Source organism: Eumetopias jubatus, unplaced genomic scaffold (assembly GCF_037043125.1).
Source record: "Eumetopias jubatus isolate StellerSeaLion01/CBP00866 unplaced genomic scaffold, mEumJub1_p1.0 scaffold_6, whole genome shotgun sequence".
Taxonomy (NCBI): domain Eukaryota; kingdom Metazoa; phylum Chordata; class Mammalia; order Carnivora; family Otariidae; genus Eumetopias; species Eumetopias jubatus.
Genome location: NW_028274812.1, coordinates 90,495,257 through 90,510,341, shown reverse-complemented (window position 1 = coordinate 90,510,341; position 15,085 = coordinate 90,495,257).

Genomic DNA, 15,085 nt, shown 5'->3' with positions numbered 1-15,085 from the left:
ACTATACTGGAATTTAAAAAAAAGATGTTAATGTTATAAAAGTAAGGAGGAGGTAAATGAAATTCAAATATTTGAAATAATATCTCTGTACATTGAGACAAGATCATAAAATGCTTTGTGTTCCATAGGACTTGGACCTGTGTGCATTGAGAAACCATTAAAATCTTTCCTTAAAAGTTGTAATGAGGTATACTAAGCCTGTTCACACTGAGAATTACATTGCATTTCTAAGTTGTATTTAAAAATATATATAACGTTTATTTTTTCCCTGAGGTTTTATTTTGCTGAAAACTATATCTTGTTGACACAATTTAAAATCGAGAAGTTATGATAATATACATTTTATTTGTATACACAGTTGGTAGAAAAAATTAAAAACCTATTTTCATTAGTTTCCTTTTACAACTATGCCATCAATATGCAAAATCCCAAATGCCTAGGTTCCAACTAAAGTTGTACTGGTAGTAAAAATGTGCATTTAACTGAACTATTTTTCCTCTAATTGAAATCTGCATCAATCAAATTAGTATGCTACTTTCAAGTGTATGAATCACTTTTAGTATCAAGTTCTTTACAATTTTGTTAAACTTCTTAAAGAAAAATACTGTTTTTGAAAGCTTTAAGTTGATATAGATGTTTATGGAAATGTGAAAATGCTAAACATGAGTCCATATTAGTCTAGTGGTTGAATTTTTTCTTTATGATGATTTAGATAAACTTAAAGAAAAATGCTGTTTAAAAATTCTGAAGTGATAGCAAAATTCAGAGAGTTATAAAAAAAAGCAATGTTATAAATTAGTAAATAATAGGTTAGGTGCTACAGTTCTGTTAGGAGGTATCATATAAGAGATGTAAATGACAGTAATAAAGGCACAATGACATCCACTACAGAGATACATGAAATGGAAATCAAGTCCTCCAACTTTCACAATCTGCAACAAAAACTTGAAAGGATCAGCCCAGACAGTGTAAATTCTGTCACTGAAGAGAGTTAGAGGGATATGTGCTGGGTAAACAGAGTAGTTCTTTATGAAGCATATGTCAAAGTATTAAAGATGTACTCTTTATATCCTCTTAATACCCATTACGAATCTATTATCCAAACTGTAAAAGAGAGACAATGCTTTTTACTAAACAGAAGAGCCAGATGACACTGTATGTCTTTAATGAATATTAAGATGGTAATAAGTATTTTGTGCATTTAAATGACCAGGGAGGTCTACAACTATCTACCATCATAAATTTCATGTGGACTAATGAAGCCTGAGTAATGATTTTTATGGGGAGATATTATTGCTCTCTTTCTCGTCCACTTCCATCTCTGTTCCCACTTCTAACTTTGTATATATACAGTATTGCTAATTTTTGTACTTTTTTGCAATCTTAGCTTAAGTTTTATTTTGAAAAATTATAGATACAAAAAGGAAAAATTACCTTTCTGTATGATATCATTTTGAATTTTGGAAATAAAAAAGAAATTGTTAGATTATCTCAATGCATTCAAACTGAAAAAGTGTCAAAGATGAAAGATAATTGAGACCAAAGCAAGAAAGGGGTGACATAGTTCTCTTAATCCAATAATTTCTGCATTAATATTTATTTTAAAACATTGTAAATTTTAGATTAAGATAAATCCATTGATAATTATGTCTAATAGGAATATTTTAATCCTTTAAATGAAATTTTTATGGAGCTATAGCCCCATAGAAACTAATGAACTAATTATTCTTAACTCCCCCTTTCCCTTCTTCCTCACCCGTGTTTCTAACGAAATATAAACAAACATCTTGTCTTAAGCCAGTCTTATCGCCACTTTCAGAACCTTTGTCCTGTTATTTTTTGACCCATCCATTTTACAAAAAAATTCAGTCATCCACAAAATAGTGTGGTTAAAACTGTGAACACAGGGACACCTGGGTGGCTCAGTCAGTTAAGTGTCTGCCTTTGGCTCAGGTCATGATCCGAGGGTTCTGGGATGGAGCCCCATGTAGGGCTCCCTGCTTGGTGGGGAGCCTGCTTCTTTCTCTCCCTCTGCCTGCTACTCCCTCTCCTTGTGCTCTCTCTCTCTGTCAAAAAATAAATAAAATCTTTATAAAATAAAAAAAAGACTGTGAACACAGGAATCACAATCATATGCTAGAAAATACTTAATTTTATACAAAAAGAAGAGAGTAATTGAGGAGAGGGGAACAAAAAAAATGTAAGACATATAGAAAAAAATAGCAAAACTAGTGGCATAAAACCTACATTATCAATAATTATGGTAAAAGAAATAAGCCAGTTATAGAAGTTCACATCACATTACATTTATATTAAATGTCCAGAATAGGCAAATCTATGGAGGAAGAAGGTAGACTGTAGCTGCTAGGGTTGGAGGAGGGAGGGAGATGAAGAGTGACTGCTACTGGGTACAGAGTTTCTTTTAGGGGTGATGGAATGTTCTTAAATAAGGTTGCAATGATGGTTGCTCAAATCTGTAAATATGCTAAAATCTGCTGAATTGTATAAACACCTGAATTTTATGATATATGAATTATATCTCAATAAAGCTACTAAATATAATAGAGTAATGTTATCTTTTTAATAATATTAACTGATATTCCTGTTAAACCCTGGTTAGTCTCCATTAGGTCAATCCATTATTTGATTAAGGGAAGAATAGATACCATACACAATTAAGAATTCAATTGATCAGGGTTATTGGTCTATAATTTTATTTTCTTATAATGTCCTTATCTGACTTTGGTATCAGGGTAATGCTCACCTTTTAAAATGGGCTTGGGAGTGTTTTCTCTTGTTCTTTTTTTTTTTTTCTTTCTTTCTTTTGGAAGTGTTTGACAAGGATTCTTCTCTAACTGTTCAGTAGAATTCACCATGAAAGCATCTAGTCCTAGGCGTTTCTTTGGTGCGAAGTTTTTGATTACTGATTCACTCTCTTTACTCATTATTCATTTATTCAAATGTTCTATTTCTTTATGATTCAGTCTTGGTAGGTTATGTGTTTCTAGAAATTTATCCATTTCTTCTAAGTTATCCGATCTGTTGGCATGTAATTGTTCATAGTAGTCTCTTATGACCCTTGTATGTGCTTTCTGCAGGCATGGTGAAATGATTTTTTTAGCAAAGGTCTGAAGGACTGAACCTCTGATCTTGATAGCCATGGTAAATTTAGCAGCAGTGAAAGCTAAATCCCTGAAGTGCAGGGTGGTGAGGTGAGCTTGAGAGAATGAGAGAATGATCTTACAAGGAACAAGGAAAGAGAATAGACCACAATTTACATCAATCTTGGTCTCTCAGCAGAGGATGGTACCATGGCAGAAAAGGGCAAACAGAGCAAGCACTATGAGAAACTTCAATAGAATCCAGAGAAACTCAGGTACAACACACAAATAAAACAGTTTTCTCCAAGCCATGATATTACATAAACCACCTCTAAATCCAGATGCCACACTGAAGTGAGGGGGAAAAATCCCAAAAGAAGAAATCCCCCAAAACACAGATTATTTAACACAAAAGAAGTTGGCATTTAATCTGGGAATAACCAACCACCTTATATCAACAATGACAGTACTTTTAATAGTCAAGCTTATTTTATTTCCTCAGCAGCAATAGTACCTTCAATGGTATGTTGAGATCAAATATAAAAGGAAGTTGCTTGTCTGCAAATTTACATTTTTAGTACAGTATATTTTGATCCTGTACACAAACTTCGAGATGCTGACTTTCAGTTTAAAGAGGAGCAGGCAAGCTTGGGACACAACAATGCCCTACTTCCCACTGCTGTGACACATCACACAATATTGTAGAGGTCACTCAAGAATAATATAAATATTTTGCTTTTAGGTGGAACAGCAAGTATTCATCAGAGAACGCATTCAATCTAGTATAAAGTTAAGTCTAGATCCTTGTCTAGTCATTTTCCCAATCCCATATCTTAATGTCACTGATAGGATTACAGTTTTCAAGAATATTTCTCCTGTGACAAGACATTTAATTAAAATTTCAGATTAAAATATAGTGCATAGTGGTCCAATGAATTAAACAATCTCAAGTAAAAAATGGTTGATGAAGTTAAAAGTTTGAAGAAAGCACAACACTAGTCAAGACTCAAGATTCAGAGGCTCCTGCATCACATGACTACAGCCCTCTTCTTTAATATGGACAACTTTAGTCTCCCAGGTGGTCTTATTTTGTCATCACATTTTACAAAGTTAAGTTTACTTTGGAAAATAGTAATAAATGTGTATCATAGCTTCGACTCAAGAGTAAATAAAGGATAAGATTAACAGTATAATGAAAATATTTCTAGTATTTGTATGTTGAGGGAGGTTTGATTCACTGATGAGGCACACAGAGTCAGTGTAAGGTAGGACCTGAGACATGATTTAGGTAATATTCATAATAATAACAATCACTTAGGGGCACCTGGGTGGTTGAGTCCATTAAGTGTCCACCTTCGGTTCAGGTCATGATCTCAGGGTCCTGGAATAGAGCCCCACATTGGGCTCCCTGCTCAGTGGGGAGTCTGTTTCTCCCTCTGCCTCAGCTGCTCCCCTGCTTGTGCTCTCTCTCTCCCCCGCCCTGCAAATAAATAAAATCTTTAAAAAAATAGTAACAATCACTTAGAACTTAAAACACAGTAGATACTATTTTAAGGGATTTATATGTGCAAACTCATTTTATCCTTACAAAGAACTTATGAATGGTTATTGCTATTACCCCCCTTTTTTAGATGAGGAAATTGTAGCACAGGTTAATTATGTCACAGGGGGGCCATGCTCTGTCCCAGACATCTGGCCCCAGATTCTATGAATTCAATCACAGTGCACTGCTGCTCCTCATGCTTTTCAGTTTTTCAAAACTATGTTTGTTTGCTGGTTTGTTTTTTAACGTAAGAAGTACCAAATAATTTCATGTAAATAATCTTAAATTAAAAACCCATTTTGCTTTGTATTTAATCTGAGTTGCCCACCAGTTGAAAATCACAGGTTTTGATGAAAATTATTACCTTAGTTCTAGTGATTCTATGCAAGCAGCAAATATACATAGCTTTTAAAAAAGGCCCTGAATATTAAGTCCTAGGAACTAACACTCAACCTTGTTTGAAAATGCTCCAAAGTGACTTTTTAAATAACCTTGAAAAAAGTTAGTTGTACCTCTAGCCATTCAGTGAGTATTATCAGTCAGTGATTGGTTTCAGCAATTTCATGGCATAAATCCTCAACTAGAGTGATTAAAGGTAGTAAATTAGGTTAGAGCCTAAAATTGAATCAAATAGAAGCAGACAAATTCCTCTACGTTATCCCTATATAATAAAACTCTTCTTGTATATGAAAAACATTATTATATTCTAAGAAAATTTAAGTCACATTTAAATTCCCAAGAAAAAATACTCTTCTGAATATCTTAGAGATTAAATTATTCAACAGACTTTACAGAGTATATTTGTGCCATCATGAAACTGAAAATCAATATGCATTACTTACAAAATATACACTTGATAAAACATATTTAGCCATAGCAAATTTTAAGAGTTCTGAGCTCCCTTAAATCCATTAAACATATAAACCATCAAATGTCAAAGATGAAGCAATAGCATATTATTTCTTTAAAACAAAAAGGGTGAAAAGCACACGTCATCTTTACTAAAATCTCTGCAACAAAGAAAATGAATTGATTTTAAACAAATGGGTTTTAATGGATGTATAAATCCAGATAATTTCCCTATTGAGATATGCACAATATTTGATTCTGGTCTTCTCATCTATTCAACCATTTAGAGAATATAAGTTATTAAAAAACAAAAAGTAAGAATTCTTTTATCTAGCAAATATACAGTGAGAGCAAATGGTGCAAGTCTGGAGGAGTTAAGCATCAAGCAGATAAAAAGAAAAAAAAAATTCCAGGCCTCAATGACTTTGAATTTTCTTTTTTTTTTTTAAAGATTTTATTTATTTATTTGAGAGAGAGAGAGAATGAGAGATAGAGAGCACGAGAGGGAAGAGGGTCAGAGGGAGAAGCAGACTCCCCGCTGAGCAGGGAGCCTGATGCGGGACTCTATTCTGGGACTCCAGGATCATGACCTGAGCCGAAGGCAGTCGCTTAACCAACTGAGCCACCCAGGCGCCCATTGACTTTGAATTTTCAATAACAGAGCCAATGTGTATCTATGAGTATAATACTTGTTTTAATGGAACTTTATAGGGGCGCCTGGGTGGCTCAGTTGTTTAAGCAACTGCCTTCGGCTCAGGTCATGATCCTGGAGTCCCGCATTGGGCTCCCTGCTCGGCGAGGGGCCTGCTTCTCCCTCTAACCCTCCCCACTCTCATGTACTCTCTCTCTCTCTCTCTCATTCTCACTCTCTCAGAATAAATAAATAAATCTTTAAACAAAATGGAACTTTATAAAGGGTACAATGGGACAAAAAGGAAGGGTCATTAGTAAAGACTACCCAGGGCAGTGACACTTCGACATAAGTGTCTCAAAATTAGTACAAGTCATTCGTATACAAAATATGTTTTGAAATTGGTCCATAAATACAAAATTCCTGATATCTGAATTATCCCCAAAGTATGCTAAAATGCCATATGTATTTTTATTGGTAATCCTGTATCACTGTTCCTAATTCTTCATCAGTCATTGCCTTTCTATGGCCACTCAGTAATTCTTCAATACTCTTCCTTGGAGAGATTGAAAAAGACTTCTTTAGTCACTTACTTCATTCACAAAGTCTTGTATCTGAAGTTTAATTAGGAGAGAGCAGAGTCCAAAAGTCTATCTAGCACTTTGGCAAATACTGTCGGGAAGCAAGTGCTCATTCAGATATCTCTATCACTACATGTATTGTTCTGGTGTTTCTCACTTGTTTATTTATAATGTTTTTCTCTGACAGTGAGCAGGTTCCCATTATCTACAATTATTTACTTATTTGTTCAACCCTAGCATACAAGTAGTTTCAGCCTTGTTAACCTTTACCTCTGTGAGAAACAAATTTACCCCAAGATATGCTAATTATGTTCAGAATTTTTTGGCATTTAACTTACTATACACAAACCCTGTTTTTCAAAGTTATTTAGGTCAGCTCCATTTGTCCCTTCTTCATTTAGTAAGGTTATGTCGTACATATGTAATGAAATTGGATTTATTTGTGACAGTCTGCATCCTGTGACTGGACCCTCCACTACCCTGGTTGATTCTGTTTTTAATTTGTATACAGTAAAGTTTACTCTGCGGGTGCCTGGGTGGCTCAGTCAGTCAAGCATCTGTCTTTGGCTCAGGTCATGATCCCACTTCTGGCTCCCTGCTCAGCGGGGAGCCTGCTTCTCCCTCTCCTGCTCCCCCTGCCTGTGCTCTCTCTCTCTGTCAAACAAATAAGTAAAATCTTAAAAAAAAAAGTTTACTCTGTACTGCATGTTTCTATTGATTTGACAAATGTATAGATTCATGTATCTACCATCTGAATACCACATAGAACAATTACATCAACCTAAAAAATTTCTGGAATACCCCATTAAAAATAATCCATCCATAAGCTTCTTGTCAATCTCTGATCTGCTTTCCTTATATTTCTGCCTTTTCCTGGATGTCATGTAAATGGAATCATGCAATATGTATCTTTTATGTCCAGCTTTATTTACATAAAAAATACATTTAAGTTTCATCAATGCTGTGTTATTCAGTAATTTGTTTTTTTTTTTATTGCTGAGCACTATACCATTGTATGGAGGTACTAGAATTTGTCTATCCAGGCATCTGTTGAAAAGCATGTCATTTGTTTCTAGTTTTTTGGTAAATATGAAAATAGGTATAAATGTGAAGTAGAGACATTTCATATGAGTTTTTGTGTGAATGTAAGTATTCAATTCACTTGAGTTAATTCTTGAGTGCTGGTTCATATGGTAAGTGTATGTTTAATTTATAATAAACTGCCAAATTATTTTCCAAAGTGACTTTACCATTTTGAATTCCCATCAGTCCCAATGATGACACTTTTGGTTGCTCTGACTCCTCACAAATATTCAGCATGTTTGTTTATTTGCTTTTTGTTTATTTCATTCTATCCATACTAATAGGTATATGGTGGTCACCATGGAGTAGTAAGATGAATTTTTCTAACTTTTTATTTTAATATTATTCAAAGCTTTCACAAAAAATTAAAAATTATACAAAAAACTCTAGTACTTTATTGGAGTAACAAAATGTTTATATTTTGCTATATTTGCATTAATCTTTCCTCTTTATGTTTATCTGTATTACATGTATTTATATTATATATTATCTATATCATATGCATTTCTCTTTTTTTTAAGATTTTATTTATTCCTCTGAGAGAGCGAGAGCATAAGTGGGAGAAAGGGTAGAGGGAGAGGAACAAGGAGACTCCTACTTAGTGGGGAGCTCAGTATGGGGCTCAATCCCAGGACTCTGAGATCATCACCCAAGCTGAAGTCAGATGCCCCCATATACCTTTCTTTTTTGTGAACCATTTAAGAGAAAGTTTGAAATATTATAGACTAGCTACCCTTAAGTATAGCAGCATGCATTTTCCAGTAACAGTGTTATTCCTTACACTGTCACAGTATAATTATTAAAATCAATATAATTATTTAACTCACAGCACATATTCAAATTTTGTCCATAGTCCCAAAAAATCCTTCACAGATAGCTTCTTTTTTTTTTGGTCCACATCAAATCCAAGTTCACATCCTGAATTTAGTTATGATTATCTTTAGTCTGGAACAGTTATTTATATTTTTTTGGTCTTTCTGGACCTTGACATGTTGTATATTACATCCCAGTAATTTTGTAAAAGGCCCATCAAATTTGGCTTATTTGATGTCATCTTATGATGCAAATTCAGGTTTTATGTACCTTTGGAAGAAATACAACAGAAGTGTTACGGTGTCCTCAGTGTATCATTCCAGGGGACATATTAAGTTCCTTTGTTCCAATATTGGTGATGTTATTGCAATAAAAACTTGTAATTTGTCCCTTTGGATTTAACAAATAATTTTTGGAGAGTTATCTTAATACTATGTACACATCCGGGCTCTTGTGAATGGTTCACCAATTATTTCAAATAACCATTGACGATCTTCAACTCTACCATTACTTTCATATTTGTTAGCTGATATTATGCTATAATGAAGAGATTTCCCTTTATACCTCCCCAAGTATTTGTCTATTTTTCACTTGATCTTAGCCAAAAGGCCAAGAAGCGATTGTCTATTTTTCACTATATATTTATGTAAGAATTGAGGCATCAATTATTATAGTATTAAATGAATTATAATCCAATAACTTTAGTGTTCAAATTTTCTCATATTTGGCCAAAAGGAGCCCTTTCAAGCTGGCTCCTTTGTTCCTTTTGATAATTCTCATTTTTCTTTGATTTCTGCTTTATTATTAGTGAAAATTGTATTTATGATTTATCTTATCTTTTCCCTTAGAATTTGTATTTTCTCTAAAAAGCTCTCCAAAAAGTAGAGAATGATATTTAGAAATAAAAATCTGGGTGATATGAGTGCTGAGTATCAATGGACAGAGCTCAGAGTTATGTGTGAATGCATATGTGTATATATATATATATATACACACACACATATTTTCTATATCTGTATATACACAGATATACATGCAGATACACACACACACACACTCACGTCAGGTTCAAGGTGATACATAAAATTTCACTCAATCAACCAATACCACTGGGCACATTCTAGGACAGCATAATATAATGATGCATGAATGTATATAGTTACATTTATGTTTCTATGTCTACTTATTAAGAACCATGAATTCATATTCATACCTTCAATTGCTAGCTAATACCACGGAGTGTCTTTTAGTTCTCCGTCTTTCCATATGTGTAAATTCCTTCACTACCTGTGAGATATCTAATTCCTATTATTGTCAGTATATTTACTAATTTGCTCAAGACTATAATACACAGAAAAAAATTTTTAGAATTGCTAACCCAAACCAAAATTGCTAAGCAAAACTACTAATGAGAAATCAACTTAGTCTTATTTTATGCTAAAATTTACATTAAGAATAAATTGTAAGTGTGCAGTGGATGGGTTTTTATAAATGCATACTTTTTAATCCATATGTACTCCTTTTCAAGATTTAGAACTTTTCTATCACCTCAGAAAATGTTCTGTTTTACCCTTGCCAAGCAACTCTGTCTCTGGAAACAACCACTTTTCTGATTTTTTTTTTTTCCTATTTGAGAAATAACGTAAGTGGAATCTTGTAATACATTCTTTTTGTCCACATCTTTAGGTTCAGGATACTGTCTGAAATGTTCTTGTGTATTAGTATTAGTAGTTTGATATTTCCTATTGCTATGTGATAGCCCATTGTATGTATCTATCACTAGTTGGTTTATATCTTTTTATGTTGACAGATATTTGGATGTTTCTAGGTTTGAATTACTATAAAACTGTTATAAACATTCCTGTAAATGCTTTTTATAAACAAATATTTTCATTTCACTTGCTTATATACCTAGGATTCAGTTGCTGTTCCTATGTTAAGTGTATGTTTAACTTTAAAAGTAACTTCCAAACTGTTTCCCCAAATTTTTTACATTTTTATTTTCTATCAATAATTTTATTTTTTCTTGAGGGAGAGTGTGTGTGTGTGCGCATGTAGGGGGAGGGGCAAAGGGAGGCGGGGAGAGACAGAGAGAATCTTTAGCAGGCTCCACACCCAGCATGGAGCCCAATGCAGGGCTCAATCTCATGACCCTGAGATCATGAAACTGAGATCATGACCTGAGCCGATATCAAGAGTCAGATGCTTAATTGAATGAGCCACGCAGGTGCCCCTATTTTCTATCAATAATTTTAAATCTCTATCATAAATGTATAAGAGTTTATTTACTCCACATATTCAGAAACATTTTTTTATTTTAGACACTTTAGAGGAGTATCCACTTTTAGCTTTATTTTGCAGTTCCTTGATGATTAATGATGATATGAATTTTTTATTTGCTTATCCTCCTTTATGAATGGTGGTTCCAGTCATTTGTAAATTATTTTCAATGTTTTGTTTTATTTATATTTTGAATATTCTGCTGTTAGTCCTTTGCCAGAGAGATATTTGCATATATTTTCTCCCATATTTATCTTATTATTTTCTAACAGTATTTTTGGTGAGGAAAAATTCTAAATTTGATTAGACTAAATTATGCTTTCTTTTATAGATATTGTTCTCTTTGCCCTTTCTAATAAACAAAAGCTTCCTCTTACGTCAAAAAGAGCTTCTTCCATGTTTTCTCATCAAAGCTTTATGGTTTTAGCTTTTACATAAAGATTAATGACCATCTAAAACCAATGTTTTGGGGTGCCTGGGTGGCTTAGTCGTTAAGCATCTGCCTTCGGCTCAGGTCATGATCCCAGGGTCCTGGGATCGAGTCCCACATCGCGCTCCTTGCTCTGTGGGAACCTTGCTTCTCCCTCTCCCACTCCCCCTGCTTGTGTTCCTGCTCTCGCTATCTTTCTCTGTCAAATAAATAAAATCTTTCAAAAAAATAAAATAAAACCAATGTTTTGTGTATGGTATGAGGTAGAAGTCAATGCCACTTTTTTCCTACATAAATATCTATTTATTCCATTACCATATGTTGAAAAGACTTTCATTTTCCTATTGAATTGTTTCAGATCTTGTGTTGAAAATAAATTGTATAAATGTGGTTCTATTTCTGGAATCTCATTACACTTCCATTGATCAATTTTTCTTCCTTCCTTCCTTCCTCCCTCCCTTCCTGCCTTTTTCTCTCCCTCCCTTTTCCTTCCTCCCTTGTTCCCGTCCTTCTTTCCTTCCTTTCTTGCCTCCATTCTAATAAAACACTCTTTTGATATTAAGTCATAAAGTCTGATAGTATAACTTCTCCAGACTTGTTCTTTTACCCAGACTATTTTTGCTATTATGTTCATATAATCCCATATTTTAAACCAAGTTGTCAATTTTTCAAAAAAAAAAAACCACTTCTTGCATTACAACAGGCATTACTTTGAATTTATAGATCATTTTGACCACACTCATTCTTCCAATGTATGATGAGGTTACATTTTTTCCATCTTTATAAATCTTTAATTTCTCTCAGCAATGTTTTATAGTTTTCTGCATAGACATTTTTAAATTTTAATTTATACCCTAAGATTTTTATGCTTTTGTAACTTTTGTAAAAGGACTTTTTAGAAAGTTTTATTTTCTAATCTCAACATAAGCCTGATGCTTATGCTTTTAGGGTATTCTCTTAGAAGAGAGTGTGTATTTTGCATGTAGATGAAATGTAAATAATTTGTGGTCACATGGCAGACTATAGCAGAGAAAAATAACTATGACCCCTTTTCTTCAATCTGGATGAGCTCTGTGAATGTTTGCTTAATGGAACCCTGCACAAGTGTTACTTTGTCATTTTTTTTTTTTTTTGCATAGATCTTAAGAGACTGGCAGTTTCCAGTTCCTCTCAAAATACTCGCTCTAAGAGCAAGTTTTCTAATATCAGCAGTAATGATATTTTCATCAAAACCTACTTTGTTGTGTTGGGCTGTCTTTTCCATTTTAAGATGTTTTTAGAGTATCCTTTGACTCTATTAGTTTGCCAGAGATTCAGTACAAACTGGGTAGCTTAAACAGCAGAGATTTATTCTATTACAGTTCTGGAGGCAAGCAGTCCAATATCCAAGTGTTGACAGGGCTGCTTCCATCTAAGGATTTTGAAAGAGAATCTGTTTCATGTCTTTCTCCTAGCTTCTGGTGGTTAGCTGGCAATCACTGGTATTCCATGGTTTGTAGAAGTGTCACCAAATCTCTGCTTTCATCTTCACACGGTGATCTCCTTCAGTGTGTGTCTGTGTCTAGATTACCCCTTTTGATAAGGACACCAGTCATATTGGGTTAGGGACTCATCTTACACCAATATGACTGCATCTTAACTATTTACAATCTGAAATGACCAGTACTGACAAATAAGGTCACATTCTAAAGTACTGGAGGTTAGGACTTTAACATAGAAATTTTGGAAGGGTACAGTTCAACTCAACATAACCACTAGATGCCCCTCTTACCCCTCCAAAATAGCTCTAGACTTTGCCAAATGTGCCCTAGAGGGGCAAAAGCATATTCATTTGAGAACTGCTGCTCTACAAATTCCGACTTCCACAAAACCTGATTACTTTTGTACTGCCACGTTATGAGGAAGCCTAAGGTAGGCATATGGAGAGACAGATGGACAAGAGTGGTCAGCCATGTCCATATGACAAAAAGGGATAATCAATGGCCATTTTAAGATATTATGTACTGTAGTCCAACCTCTGGTCACTCTAACTCATATCACCCAGGTGAAGAATATATTATTGTCATGCACAAATGTCTTGTCCCATTGGAATTGGCTTAAAATCTAGGCTGTCATTATTTAAATTAAGTTCAGATGTAGAAGAGGCTACTTGATTATAGCTTCTTTATTTCAGCATTTGAGGATAGCTTTTCTTGATTCAGAGACCTGAAAATTAAAAAGACAAATTTTCTGCTCACCCATACTGTTGATATACAGAGCTGAGGCAGAGATAAGAATACTGCAATACACACATTCAAAAGGGGGAGGAAAGGGAGGAAGAAACGTAAGTAAAGACTGGTCCATAGTACTTCTGTGATCTGCTAGCCATTAAGTAATGGCTCATGTTTGCAGCTGCGTAACTTTCTCAGCTTGATTCCTGCCAGACCCAAACATTTCTTTGAACTATTTCCTCTCTACCTTGGGGTGAGAGTTAGGTTATATCCTTAAGATTTTTAGAAGTATTTTCGTCTAGCTGAGTGGGTCTATGTGCCTTTGCTTTAACTTATTCTATTGTCTTAACACAGGGTTTTAAATCCATGCACCTTTGATCTCACCCCTGAAACTCAATTTCTCTGGTAATATCCTGGATTTGATCATTGCCCTGAGCCCATTTTGAAAATCTGTTGCCAGCTGGAGAGTCTGGAAATAACAATCATATTTATTTTCCAACACAGCAGTCATGAGTTAAAAATATGTTTTCTAAAATCTGGTTGGAAACAGTTTCAACGTTAGCTCATCTACTTCCTCTCCTATTTATCGTAGACCACTAAATGAAGCTATTTGATAATTTCAAAATTTTACCCTGGAATCTTTGCCAAGTCTGTGAGGTAATTGTGTATATTTTCTATCTTCCACATTAACACAGGCAAGAGTCTTGCCAGTATTTGGTCAATACATACCATGATTCTAATTTCTTTAGCCTCTAATAACAGTTTCCTCACTGTTCTTCTAGACGTCATTAAAATTGCCTCACTGTCCTTGCATCCTCTTCCCAAAATCATCCCAGTGCCACATATATTGGGTTTCAGCTATGAGAGCACCTCACTTCTAGATACTAATTTCTGTTTCAATTATCTTTATGTATCAAACAACTGATGTACCTTGAGACTTAACAGCAACAATCTATTATTATTTCTCTTGAATCTGTGTTTGATGGGGTGATCCTGCTGTCCTACATGTTAGCGGAAGTCACTGATGAATTGATCTTTTATTACTATAATCTTCACTTTCTAATTACGGACTAAAATATATTTTTTTCTGATGTAGATATAGCTTCATCACATTTTTATGCTTTTATAAAATAGTATACATTTATCATCTTTTCAACTTACCTTTGTCTTTATATTTATGTGCATTTCTTGTGACTAAATAAAGTTAGGTTTTGGTTTCTATACAGCTGGACAATGTGAAACTCCGCTGAATTTTTTGAATTCATTGACATTCAATTTAATTATGCTTTGGTTGGATTTATGTCCACATTTGACTTTTGTTTTCAATCTGTCTGCTTTTTGTTTGTTTGTTTTTGGTTTTGTTTGGTTTAGTTTTTGTGTCTATATATTTGCTGTTTCCTTTTTGGTCAAATATTTTTATTATTCTATTGATTATAACCATAGCAATGACTCTTTACATTATTTTTTAAATTCTTACTCTGGATTGCCATCTGTATAGTCTACTTACAATTAATTTGTAATATTTCATATAAAATATAATACTACACTAATTTAGTTCCATTTA